This window comes from Ruditapes philippinarum, unplaced genomic scaffold (assembly GCF_026571515.1).
Source record: "Ruditapes philippinarum isolate M1 unplaced genomic scaffold, ASM2657151v2 ctg21052_1_1_1_1, whole genome shotgun sequence".
Taxonomy (NCBI): Eukaryota; Metazoa; Mollusca; class Bivalvia; order Venerida; family Veneridae; genus Ruditapes; species Ruditapes philippinarum.
Genome location: NW_026860733.1, coordinates 203 through 12,932, shown reverse-complemented (window position 1 = coordinate 12,932; position 12,730 = coordinate 203). Strand labels below are relative to the sequence as shown.

The following is a 12,730-nucleotide window of genomic DNA, read 5'->3' as shown; positions in this document are numbered from 1 at the left end:
ATTTGCATGTTCGGAATTACAAGCAGTTAAATTTTGTCATGTGTGTATTACCGAACGCAATGCTTACACTGATTAAAACAACACAGTTATCATTATTATAGCGTTATAAATTTATCTAAATACAAAATAAATAATTTCATACATCTAAATAAATAAAATAAATTAATTAATTAAGCAATTATCAATCAATTGATTAAAATAAATAAATAAATTAATTAATTAATTAATGCTTTCATTCAACCAATCAAAAAGATATATAGAAAGATAAATAAATGAATAAGTAAATATAAAAATAGAATAACAAATAAATAGATAAACAAATAAATAGCTCTTGAGAAAGAAAAAAATGATCAGACAGACAAAGAAAATTTCTTTTTATGAATGAGCAGGGAGAAAAACGCAAAACGAGAGCGTAATTGAGCAGAATTAAATGCTTGACCATGTAGCTGAATTAGATCGTTTAAACTCTGTTAGTTGAAACCAAGATCAAAAAAAGGATGGGATTCCATAGTCCACCCCTCACAATACTGTCCCGGTCATCAGTTGGCCAGTTCTAACTAAAGTCTGAGGATAGACGTATTGTAGAATTGGTCATGCACGTCATGTCTCAATTATCGGCTATGGAGGCACAAGACAAGAGCTTGCGCACACTTGAACTTGAAAATACTTTATGGTGAAAGTCCCCGAACAGCTTTCGTGTAAACAAACCTAGCAGATCTTGGCTGGAGGGTTACTTTCGCCGCAACCCTGAACTGACTCTTCGTACAAGCATTCAGCTTGGAAAAGAGAAAGGGGGAGAGAGAGAGAGAGAGAGAGAGAGAGAGGGGGGGGAGAGAGAGGGAGAGAGAGGGATGATATTACCCGTTCTGTCAGGACATTTAATGCACCAAAAACCTTCCTTGTTAGGACGCTCAATGGGATGTCAGGACAAATCATTGTCCTCACTTCAACGGTTCTTATTATGAACATGCTTTGATCGTTTGACATTTTGCAAAATGAAATTCCTTGATGGGACACGTGTCCTTACAAAACCATATCTCACTCTCATCACCATAAAATATTATATGCATCTGATAAAGTCACTCTAGGATAAGATATGAGATGTTCCGATTCAAACGTTTACCTTCTTTAGACCCACTCATTTAGACGCTTATTTACAACTGAAAGCCATATCAAGCGCCTGTCGATGTGAGCGGGGAAAAATGGCGTCAGGTATGTCGAATTAATTAAAATTTTTAGATAACCATTACTTTCAAGGCATTGAACGCTTACATATTTATTTTCATAAATACTAAAGTTAGAGAAATTGTTTAAGCCTTTCGTCGATACCAATATAATGTTACCGCAGGTTTCTTGGTCTCTTGAAACATGTTGAACGTTTCGGCCCAAGGTACTTAGGTATTTCGGACTCAAATCTCATGTCTATTCGGCAAATTATGTATAAGATGTAGACATCTTATTATTTCTATTAGAGTTGAGAGGATTGTTCAATTATTATTATGAAGAAAAAAGAAAGTAGATCTAACTGCTGGGCAACATTCAAGTTAGAGGGGCAAGTAAAAGTTTAGCTGGATTTGTCCTGTGTGCAAATTTATTTGAAAATTTGTTTTCTAACACTGTGAACTCTTGTTAACTTGGGGAGAAATTGGCATGAAAAGGAATGCTAATGGGAGTTTCATACAAAAATTCTTCAAGGTTTGAAAATGTGTCTATTTGTTTTTTACAGGTAACAGAAAGCGGTGTTCAAGAAAAAACACCAAACAAACACGCAAGAGGAGTGGATAAAGAGGGAGGAAGATCCGCCAGGGTTTGCTGTAAGATTTTTTGAAAACAAAGGTAAACATATGAAATATACATCATCTCTTCAATGGAATAGGGTAGAGTTTAGCTTAATTAATGACTCTATAGAGCCCTACATTTATAACCCATGATGCACCAAACTTTCACTGTAGAAACAAATAAGGGCACAAGCAGCCTTTGCTTGATTTTGCTAAAAGATAATTTGTTTTCATCATTTGACATCTGTTTTATAGTGAATTTCAGATAACTTAGCTGCTTTACATTTTTACCAGTGATTTAAAATGAATAAAAATATAAACAACATGTACTTTAATGTGTATGTTTAAGATTTAATTACTCTGAGAAACATTTCTAGCAGTGATGTACATATTTTAGGTAGAGGCGTTATAACTACTACTGCAAGAGAAAAAAGGCGAATTTCTACTGGTTTATAGGGGAGAAGTTGTCACAAAAGAAGAAGGGGAGAGAAGAGAAGAAAAAGATGGGGGGAACAGGGTACAGATTTTTTTACAAGGCTTCAGGAAAACAGCTTTGGTGAGAAAAATTATATATGCCGAAAATAGCTTGTAAACTGTTGCTATACTTTTATGACTTTAAAAGTGCATATAACATTCATGTCTTGACTGTAACTTTGTCATGCATTGAAGAATCTTAAAATAACTTGCACATATATCTACCAGATCATGATGATGTCATTGTCATGTTTAAGAATCATGTCCCTACTTAAAGAGGTCAAGGTCAAAACAGCAGTCAGAAGGTTTAAATTCACTCAAGAGTTTAAAGGCTCATATATTTGTTTCTGGCCTGTAACTTTGTTGTGCATGGGAAAGACTTTTAATATCCTACAAATCAAGAAAACATGTTTCTGTCCAAGCTATGGTCCATTCCCCTAAATTATAGTCACACAAACAGCATTCATTCCCACAAAAAAAGTTTTGAAGATTGATTGTCAGACTGAAAACTTTTGTCACCTAATAGAAAAATTATTGAAAAAACCAAACTTGGCACTATGTCTAAATGGCACGTCTAAGGGCCAACTATTCTGCTAAAAAAGTGACAAGTCAACTAGAAGGTGAAATGTACTTATATGTATCAGGGCTGTAGCTTTGTTCATACATTGACTGGTTTTAAAAAATATTTTTGCATTAAAGTTTCTCCCAATTTAAAAAAGCAACATTTGTCCAATTTTTCTACCTCAAATTAGTGTCACTTAACTGAAGGTACTCTACATAAAATTTATTTTTATACCTCTCTGGGAAAGAATTTTTTGTTGTGTTGTTATATATAGTTTGCTATGAATAGCAATTTATTACACAAAGTATTATTTTGCAATTATTACTATTATTTTCTTGCTATTCTCTTTTATTTTTATAATTTATGTACCTTTATGCAATACATTTATGGGAGCATTCTTCACTTTTGCATGACAGCTGTTGCTAATTACTTGAATGCACCCTGAAGCAAACCCTGTCCAAATTTGAAGATGCCAGGTGTGAAACCAATTAGCCAAAACAGTTTTTTGCTATAATTTAGAGTGAAAATTGTTTTACAGTTAATTCATGATTATTATGATTATCTGTAGAGTGTGTGATTGCACAGCAAGTTTTCTGTCACGTTTTGTCACTGTCGTTTAAGATAGTAACTGAAAGTGATGAATCAAAACGATCAATGCAGGGTTTTTTGTTTTGGAAAAGACACTAGACACTGGTAGGGAGGGGGAAAAGTATGAGAAAGAAATAATTTGGGGACAATTTTTGTGTTACCAGAAAGTCAATGTTATTCACACTAATACCAATGTATATAGAACAGAAGCAGATTTGAATTTTTCTCTTGTAAAAATTTTATCATCATGCAAATTCTTTCCATTCATGAGGTTTATATTCCTCATTAAGTCCCAGTATCTTCAAATTTGCAATAAGAACTTCATAATTATATGTATTGTGGTGAAGGTTTCTTGCAACCCGTCTGTATGGAATTAAATGTAGGTATAATAGTACATGTACATCTAATACCGACTTTTGCTCAATTTAAGTCAATTTCTTTTCAGTCTCAGAAGCACTGAATTCTTACTTGAATAAAAAAAATAAATAAGAACATGATAACATATTAATACAATTTAATGTCTGGAAATTACAGTACAGAATTTAGCCGAGAAAAAATGGCAGCTTCCATGTTGAGACACTACTTGCAGTTTCCTGCAAAAGTTTTGGTTATTTTTTTACTACAAATGGTTGGTTTTATTGGCAAAAATGCAAACATTTAATATTTTACACAATAAAAATTTAGAATTTCAAAACGTTTTAGGAAAGAATTGACTTTTGGGGTAGAAATTGGCTATTTTGCAAAGGGGAAGACGCTGACTATAGGCGTCTGTTTGTTAGTAAAAATAACCCTGTTACTACATTACATTGTAGGTCACAAAATCAAATTCACACAATGCATTAACCTTGATTAACCTTTGTTTGCCTTTGAGGATATGTTCAGACAATTTTTACATCAAGAATGAAAAGCTTTATCACTCAACTGCACCAAAGACATAACATCATCGTTAAAAAAGAGGTATTATTGTCGGGTGACTAAATTTGACCCTGGCCTAGTGTCGACACCCTCACAGTTTATGTCAAAATGTTTCCACAAATGTTAATTTAGAAAAAATAGCATTTTAAAATTTTAAAACATCAAAGTAAATCTTATGTTTTTAAAGTTTTATGATTATAAAATGCTTAAATAATTAGAAAATTTCATAAGTCCCAGTATCTTCAAATTTGCAATAAGAACTTCATAATTATATGTATTGTGGTGAAGGTTTCTTGCAACCCGTCTGTATGGAATTAAATGTAGGTATAATAGTACATGTACATCTAATACCGACTTTAGCTCAATTTAAGTCAATTTCTTTTCAGTCTCAGAAGCACTGAATTCTTACTTGAATAAAAAAAAAAATAAGAACATGATAACATATTAATACAATTTAATGTCTGGAAATTGTACCGTTCAGTACAGAATTTAGCCGAGTAAAAAATGGCAGCTTCCATGTTGAGACACTACTTGCAGTTTCCTGCAAAAGTTTTGGTTATTTTTTTACTACAAATGGTTGGTTTTATTGGCAAAAATGCAAACATTTAATATTTTACACAATAAAAATTTAGAATTTCAAAAAGTTTTAGGAAAGAATTGACTTTTGGGGTAGAAATTGGCTATTTTGCAAAGGTAAGACGCTGATTATAGGCGTCTGTTTGTTAGTAAAAATAACCCTGTTACTACATTACATGGTAGGTCACAAAATCAAATTCACACAATGCATTAACCTTGATTAACCTTTGTTTGCCTTTGAGGATATGTTCAGACAATTTTTACATCAAGAATGAAAAGCTTTATCACTCAACTGCACCAAAGACATAACATCATCGTTAAAAAAGAGGTATTATTGTCGGGTGACTAAATTTGACCCTGGCCTAGTGTCGACACCCTCACAGTTTATGTCAAAATGTTTCCACAAATGTTAATTTAGAAAAAATAGCATTTTTAAATTTTAAAAACATCAAAGTAAATCTTATGTTTTTAAAGTTTTATGATTATAAAATGCTTAAATAATTAGAAAGTTTCATTGTTTTTTTTACTAGAACAGTAAAATGCCTAGGGTAACAGCCTGTCGAGGATAAATCGTCAGGAGATTGCTTTTAATTGCTCTTAGTATATGCTACATTTGTTTTTTTTCTCTGAATTTTTGTATTTATGTGACAAATATATTGCTTAATTTATATATCATTTATAAACCTTACTATAAACACTAGTATAATGAAACTATATAATATAAAATTCCTATGTAAAGTACGGCAAAATGTCAGCAAAAAATGAAAGATCCTTGAGTCTATTTAGTTTGGCATCACTATCAAATCAGTTATATTAACAATGCACTTCATCAACAGTTTACTAATCAGTTGTTAATTGGATCTTTCAAATATTTATAGACACCTGCCAATTAAAACATAAGTCTTGGAAGAAGAAAGTTCTCCATAAGTTTTGTTGTCATTAACAGCTATTAAAGGAGACACTTGCTAAATTTTCATTGCTTCATTTTGAATTTTCATTCATTAATCTGTAAATGTGTTGAAAATGAAAACAATAGGCAGTCACAGGAACAAAACTTTTCTCCTAATCAAGAATAAAATGGTGGTTTCCTAACTTGACCCACGCGGATCAGGTTAGAGCGTTAAGATTTCACATTAGTTGTCAAAGTGAACTCTGGTAACGTTAAAAAATACATGAAATGAATGATTTAGGTTTGTTTCAATCTTATAACAATATCCACAATATCTTGTAACTTACAGGGTTTTTTTCAAGTCACATGACTAGTTTTAAAACTACTCCTGATTCTGTCGATGCCGATGGCTTAATTTTGATAGACATATTTACGCTTCAAACCCAAAGCATATGATATATAATATGAATTTAAACAGAAATTCTGACATGCTAGGTCTTTACCAAATGTCATTTAAGCATGATTTTAGTACATAAGAAAATTTTGATATTTTTGTTATTTATTTGCCTGAATATCCCTTTACTTCCTTTTAGTTTTTACTTCCTTACATATTGGAACAATGTACTTTTTGCTTTGGAACTAAAAGTGTTATACATAACAAAATTAATCTTAAAACTTTATTCATGGATCAAACATAAAACATCTTGTCTTAATATCTCTTCTTAAAGATATTTTCAAACAACAACCAACATTTGCAATTTCTATTTATTCTAATAGTGATCGTACCTCTGAATTATAGCAATTTAATTACTCCTTAAAATGTTTATTAATTATATATTAACTAAACAATCTAATGAATCTATATCCTAAAACACTTTTATTAAGGCGCCGAGTTGACCCATGCTGAGTGTTGGTCTAGGCCGAGTATAGAGCCGAGTTAACCCTTTACCGATACATGTACATAAATAATGTTTAAGGTCTACATTCGAAAAATATTTAAGATTTCAGTGTCCATAAGAATTTGCATCTGCTTTATTTGTCACATATTTTTATGTTGTAAAATACATTATCTTGCCAATTACGATTTATTATTTATACATCAAAAAGTAAAGTTATGCAGCATTTGGGAATTCAATAATTTTGGGGTCTCACTTAGTTAATTCTAGAGGGAAACTTAAATATTAAGCAGTGCTTTTACCAAACTTTGTAAGATATAGAATTCTATGACATTCAATGATAGTTAAAAACCTTACTATTAAAATATTTAAAGGCACATTATGCCTCAGAGATCCATATTTAATATTATTCTTTTTAGAAATGTCAAATGTGTTTAATAATGTTTTAATATTAGATTTAGTTTTGAACAGCTGAGCAAATTTTAGTAGCGCTTAATGTGCAGTAAAGTGTCATAAAGGTACATTTTATATGTACCTAACAAAAAAGTAAACAAAGTAGTATTTTGACTTCCATACACTATCATTATACCAATTGCCAACAAAGCAAAAGAAGCAAAGGTGGTTCAATTATATTGCAAATGTTTTTTTTTTGTAACTGTAACAAGTTACCAAAAATATTTTTTTTTTAGAAAAAAAAAGTGATAGAATTTCTTAAGAATAATGGGCCTTTAAGGTAAACTGATAGTAAAAAGATAATATGTTTGTTATTTAAGCAGAATTTTTTAACAGTCCTATGCTATAATCGCTTCATGCAGTTACTGGCTTTTTTTGTTTGGATTATTTGTTGTTGCATTCAGACTTAAAAATACCCGGAAGGACCCATTGTTTATTACATTACCCTATTCTGGTCTCTGATTGTAGTGTTAAGAAGTACTGGACAAAGAATTCTTATATTTTTTATTTGAACATGATTTAAACATATCCCTGAAGTCTTAAATCACTGAAAGCTAGCAATATTCATTTTATGAACCCTGAGATAATTATTCAGTTGTTGTGTTGTGGGGAAATGTTTAATAAGAGAGTAGGCATTTGATGTTAATTATGAGGACTAGAAAAAAAATAGGTCAGAGGCCATATTGGATTTAAGCATGTGTCTGTGTGAAGGTCCAAGTATTTTTGTGTTGAAGAGAGAACATGTATTTATTGTAACAGATATTTTGACAGAGTCAGAGCAAAGATGCATTTGTATTCATTCTTATGATAATGGCTACCTCATTTATGTTCAAAATTACTCTTCTTGGATGACTTCAACTTTAATATTAGACGATAAAAAGATTTTTCATCAAAAATTTGATTAAGGTAAACACAAGTTTTTTTATCATATAGCAAACAGTTTTCCCTCTTGACTTAGCTTTTGTTTACTTGAAAGCACAGTACTACTAACTGCTTGGTGCTTTAATAATTTCCATATGGAAGAGCAAAGAATTTGCAGCAGAAAATATCCCTGTTCTGTATGATATTTGGGAGCAGTTTATGAATAAGTATTGAATTTGATGTAACACATTTCCATTGTAACATTTTGCAGATGATCACACATAAATGTTAATTGCATGAAACTGATGACAAAATACACTGTTTGATATGTTCTATAATTCATTTGTCATATAATTTCACAGTCAATAAGGGCTTAGAGCTCATATATTTTATTTAATTTGTGTTTAATGATATGTGTTAAGATAAATTATTTCTCATTAATACAATATATTGTCGAAAAACTTTAATTCACATGTATTTAATTATCCTCGGGGACAAATATTACTTAAAAGGATTAATAATTCCTTTTGACTGCTTTGTATTGTAACTTAAATTGTACTCAGAATAGCTCCAAACTTGACATACCTCAGAAGGCATGTCATATCTGTTGTAAAAAATATTTCTCTCTTTGCTTGTTACAAAATCATGTGGGGACACATTAACAAATGTCCCTGTACAGTTCATTCTCTCATGTCCCGACTTGCTACTGTATTATAATTTATGCCACCCAACAAAATTAATATATGTGTACATGTATGTTTTTAGGCAGAATAATACAAAGACATAAAGTGTGTGCCAGCAATATGGAGCACATATTGGAGAATGATCTGGATCTGTCTAATTTTTATGTTGAAAAAAATGGATGCAGTAACTGGTAAGCAAAATATCACATTTTATCTTTAATTAAAACCCTCATCCTCTCCCAAACCAAAAAAAAAATGTTTGATAGTTGAAATTGCTTAAAGCGCCTCATGGAATTCAATATTAATTACATATTAGACACCTGTACGAAATTTTGGCACGGATTCTGGGCGGAATTGGCACGGAATTGGCACGGAATCAGTGATTTCTGGGCGGACCAGGGACGGAAACGCAAAATCCGTGCCATTCTGTCTCACAAGAAAAATATTTTGTTCACTTTTCTGGGCGGAAAACTAGAAAAATTCCGGCTGGAATTTTATTTTGAGCAGAATTTATACTTAAACATTTCATCTTGGACAGAATTTTCAACTTTGAAATTTTGTCGGTAGGAATAGTCTTAACTATGGGCGGAATTCTATACTTAAACATTTTTCTTGAACAGAATTTCACATATGAGATGTCCAAATCATAATTGTACTCCTGTTTTTGCACTTTCAGACGTTGAAATTTTACCTACTGTACTTATTTTTTTTGCTGAACCAATAATTACAGGTGTATTTTTAGAATTAATATATTATTTTTTTCTTAGACATTAAAATAGGCCTTCTTTTTAGATAAAAAATGTGGCATTAATAATATATTGTCAGACTAATTTATATTTTTTGTACTGAAAAACAACTGTAATAATCTTAGTGTAGAATTTGAAAACATTCACCTCCAAAAAGCTTAAGTTTATAATATAAAGATTTTTCATACAGCTTGTATTATAATACATTTACTGTATTATGAATTTTTAAATATGATTTTAGGACATCATCTAATAGCAACATTAAAATAAGAATGCTTTTTAAATTTGAATATACTATAGAATAATTTATAGGGCAGTCACATCGGGACAAGATTATAAGTGTGCTTGCCATTTTAAATTCTAAGAATTCATGATTTTGTTATAAAAAAAATAAACTGCATGAAATAATCTCATATATAATGCCCTTTTAATCTATATAAAATTGATCAACCAATATGCCCAATAATTGCTTTTATTTACCGTAGGTAAATAAATACTACAATGTATATTCTCACTGAGATTATATTCACCCAGATTTTACACTACACAGATCAGAGCTCTGATAAAACTCTCCTGACCAGCAGTTTCCCATCATCTACGCATGACTGGTCATTCCAACAGATCAGGCTGTTCCATGTAATTATTTTGGGGAGAGATAACATTATAAATTGCATATGTAGAATTTGTCTAGGACATATTGCAATTTTTTTGTACAAAAATTTGTAATTGTTTTTTAAAATTTATATATATCTATTTGTTATTTGATTTTTCTTTTACATTCAATGAATGAAAGTTAAGATGACGTCAGTAAATTAACCCTGTTTTACATAATGATGGACCGGTCCATTATACAGTAAACTGTTGTGAATTTTGAATTCTAAGATATCTGGGTCAGCATTACAGAGGATGTACTTGATATTTTAACAATTTTGGAGTAAAGTTTTGTTTAAGATCTCAAAGTGTTAAAGTAATTGGTATGATAACATGGGACAAGGAGATGTATAACATAATCAGGTAATTATTAACTTTTAGTTACATTAATTTTATATGACCACTATCAATACAAAGTAGCCAACTAAAATTTGTAACAAGAGGTCATTGTTGTTTTAGTATTTTCAACTTCATACATTTGTTTTTTTTTTCTGATAATTGTTTTAAATCTTTAATACATGTATTATTTGCAAGTTAAAAATTATTCAATGATTTTTTTGTTAATATAATGATTGTGTAAATCTATATTGTATAAATAGCATGTAAGTATATCTTTTGCATTTCCTGGAAATTAAACAAATTAAATAAATTTGATTAAATAGGACTAAATGGTACAATCAGTAGTTTTGTACAGTTGAACAGGGTAATCATAATCATTTATTATTTTACATGTTTGTGTTGTCTTTCCTATGGAACAATCTAAAATTACATTTTACACTCATAATTTGCAGGCTGCTCAGGGACTTAAGTGCTGACTGTGAGATGCCAGGTGTTTAATAATGATGTGCAGTATTAATCCTGAAAAGGTATATTTTTAAATCTCTATACTTAACTATTCAACATCTTTCCTTGAAAAATACATAACCAGTATTAAATAGTGTCACACATAAAGCAGTCAGTTAATTCTTATACAGAGCAATTCTTAAACACTTGTACACTTGAATAACTGATTCTGTGTTGCTTTACTATTTTTGAATATGCTTTATAAGCATAGTTAATATTTAATACTGTTGAAACATAAAATTTGATATTATTAAAAAATATAAAATATAACTGCATATAATTATGCAATAAAACATAATTGAGCCGTGTCATGACAAAACCAACATAATGGGTTTGCGACCAGCACAGTCTGATCAGGATCCCAGTTTCTCTACTTGTAATAGGGATTGTAAGCGAACAGCATGGATCCTGATGAGACCGCGCGGATGCGCAGGCTGGTCTGGATCCATGCTGGTCGCAAACCCATTATGTTGGTTTTGTCATGACACGGCTCAATTCATTACAAAATATTTGTTTAATTAATTATGAATTTTATTATTAAAGGTGAGCACAACCACAAGAAGTTCTAGGAAACACAGGCAGTGGACTTGAAACAGACATGGATTAAAGAAATAGTAATTTAAATAATCAGAAACATTTGAAACAAATTTATGATTGAAACACTTCCAGCAAAATAATTGCAAAAAAAAACCACAAAGTGTTGGATTCTAAGATTCCAAAACCTGCAGCTAGAAAAAAACTGTGTGTTATAGTGAAAGTAGGGTATTCTATTCTGTATTTGGACTAAAGGATATGATATTTTTTTTATTAAATTTTGTAAAAGAAAATTTAATGTGATACATTATTGATAATTTTATCCTAAAATATGTGATCATGTTAAACTCATAAAATTCCGCCCCCTGAATTCTGTCCCAGAATTCCGCCCAGAATCTTGTTTGACAATTCCGCTCCGAAATTCCGCCCCAAGATTCCGCTTCAAAATTCCGCCCCAAGATTCCGCTTCAAAATTCCGCCCCAACTCATTTGCATATTTCGTCCCAATTCCGCCCAGAATCCGTTCCATTTCCGCCTGGAATCCGGCCGGAATCCGTGCCAAAAGCAAATGGTTTAACACTTGTATATTTGGGGGAGAATTTAAATTTCTGGGCGGAATCTGCCTTTGAATTCCGCCCCATTTCCGTGCAGAAAATTTCGTACAGGCATTTTCGGCTTATATCTACTACATAAAATGTAGAGCTGTAATTGATGGAAAATTTTGTATCGATATATCAAGAGACAAATATCAACCATATATTGATATATTGACTTTGACAGTAGATAAAAAAAATAGATTACATTTTAGATATAAATGTTTTATTAGAGGAAAACAATATTATACACACTGATATACATGTTAAAGAGACAGATAATCATCAGTATTTAGAATACTCTTCCTGTCACCCAGTGTCTTGTAAAAATGGTATTCCGTACAGTCTAGGAAAACGTTATCGCCGTATCATTTCTGGTGATAATGATTTCAACGATTCTTTACAGAATTTACGTACATACGAATTTTTGGATAACCCCTCGTACTTCAAAGAAAGAAATTATCCTATCAATGTTATTGATAATGTATTTAGTAAGGTTTCATGTCTAACACAAGATGAGGCCCTGTCCACTAACAACAAAACAAGTGATGGCAGTGTTAATTTCCCTTCATTGTTGAGTATAACTCAACTTTACCTAATATTAGTAATATCATTAAAAATTATTGGGATTTACTTCAACTTTCAAGTAAATGTTCTGTGCAAAAGCTTCACGAAAGTAAACCTTTGG

The 12,730-nt window shown here is 31.0% G+C and overlaps 1 long non-coding RNA gene across 1 annotated transcript; it reads left to right on the top strand.

Moving 5' to 3' along the window:
- Window positions 1-8,989: 8,989 nt before the first annotated feature.
- LOC132713199 (uncharacterized) lies at window positions 8,990-12,115 on the top strand. The gene is made up of 3 exons (XR_009623418.1): window positions 8,990-10,435; window positions 10,864-10,938; window positions 11,459-12,115. It is a non-coding gene; the product is annotated as an uncharacterized LOC132713199 (long non-coding RNA).
- The last annotated feature ends 615 nt before the right edge of the window (window positions 12,116-12,730 follow it).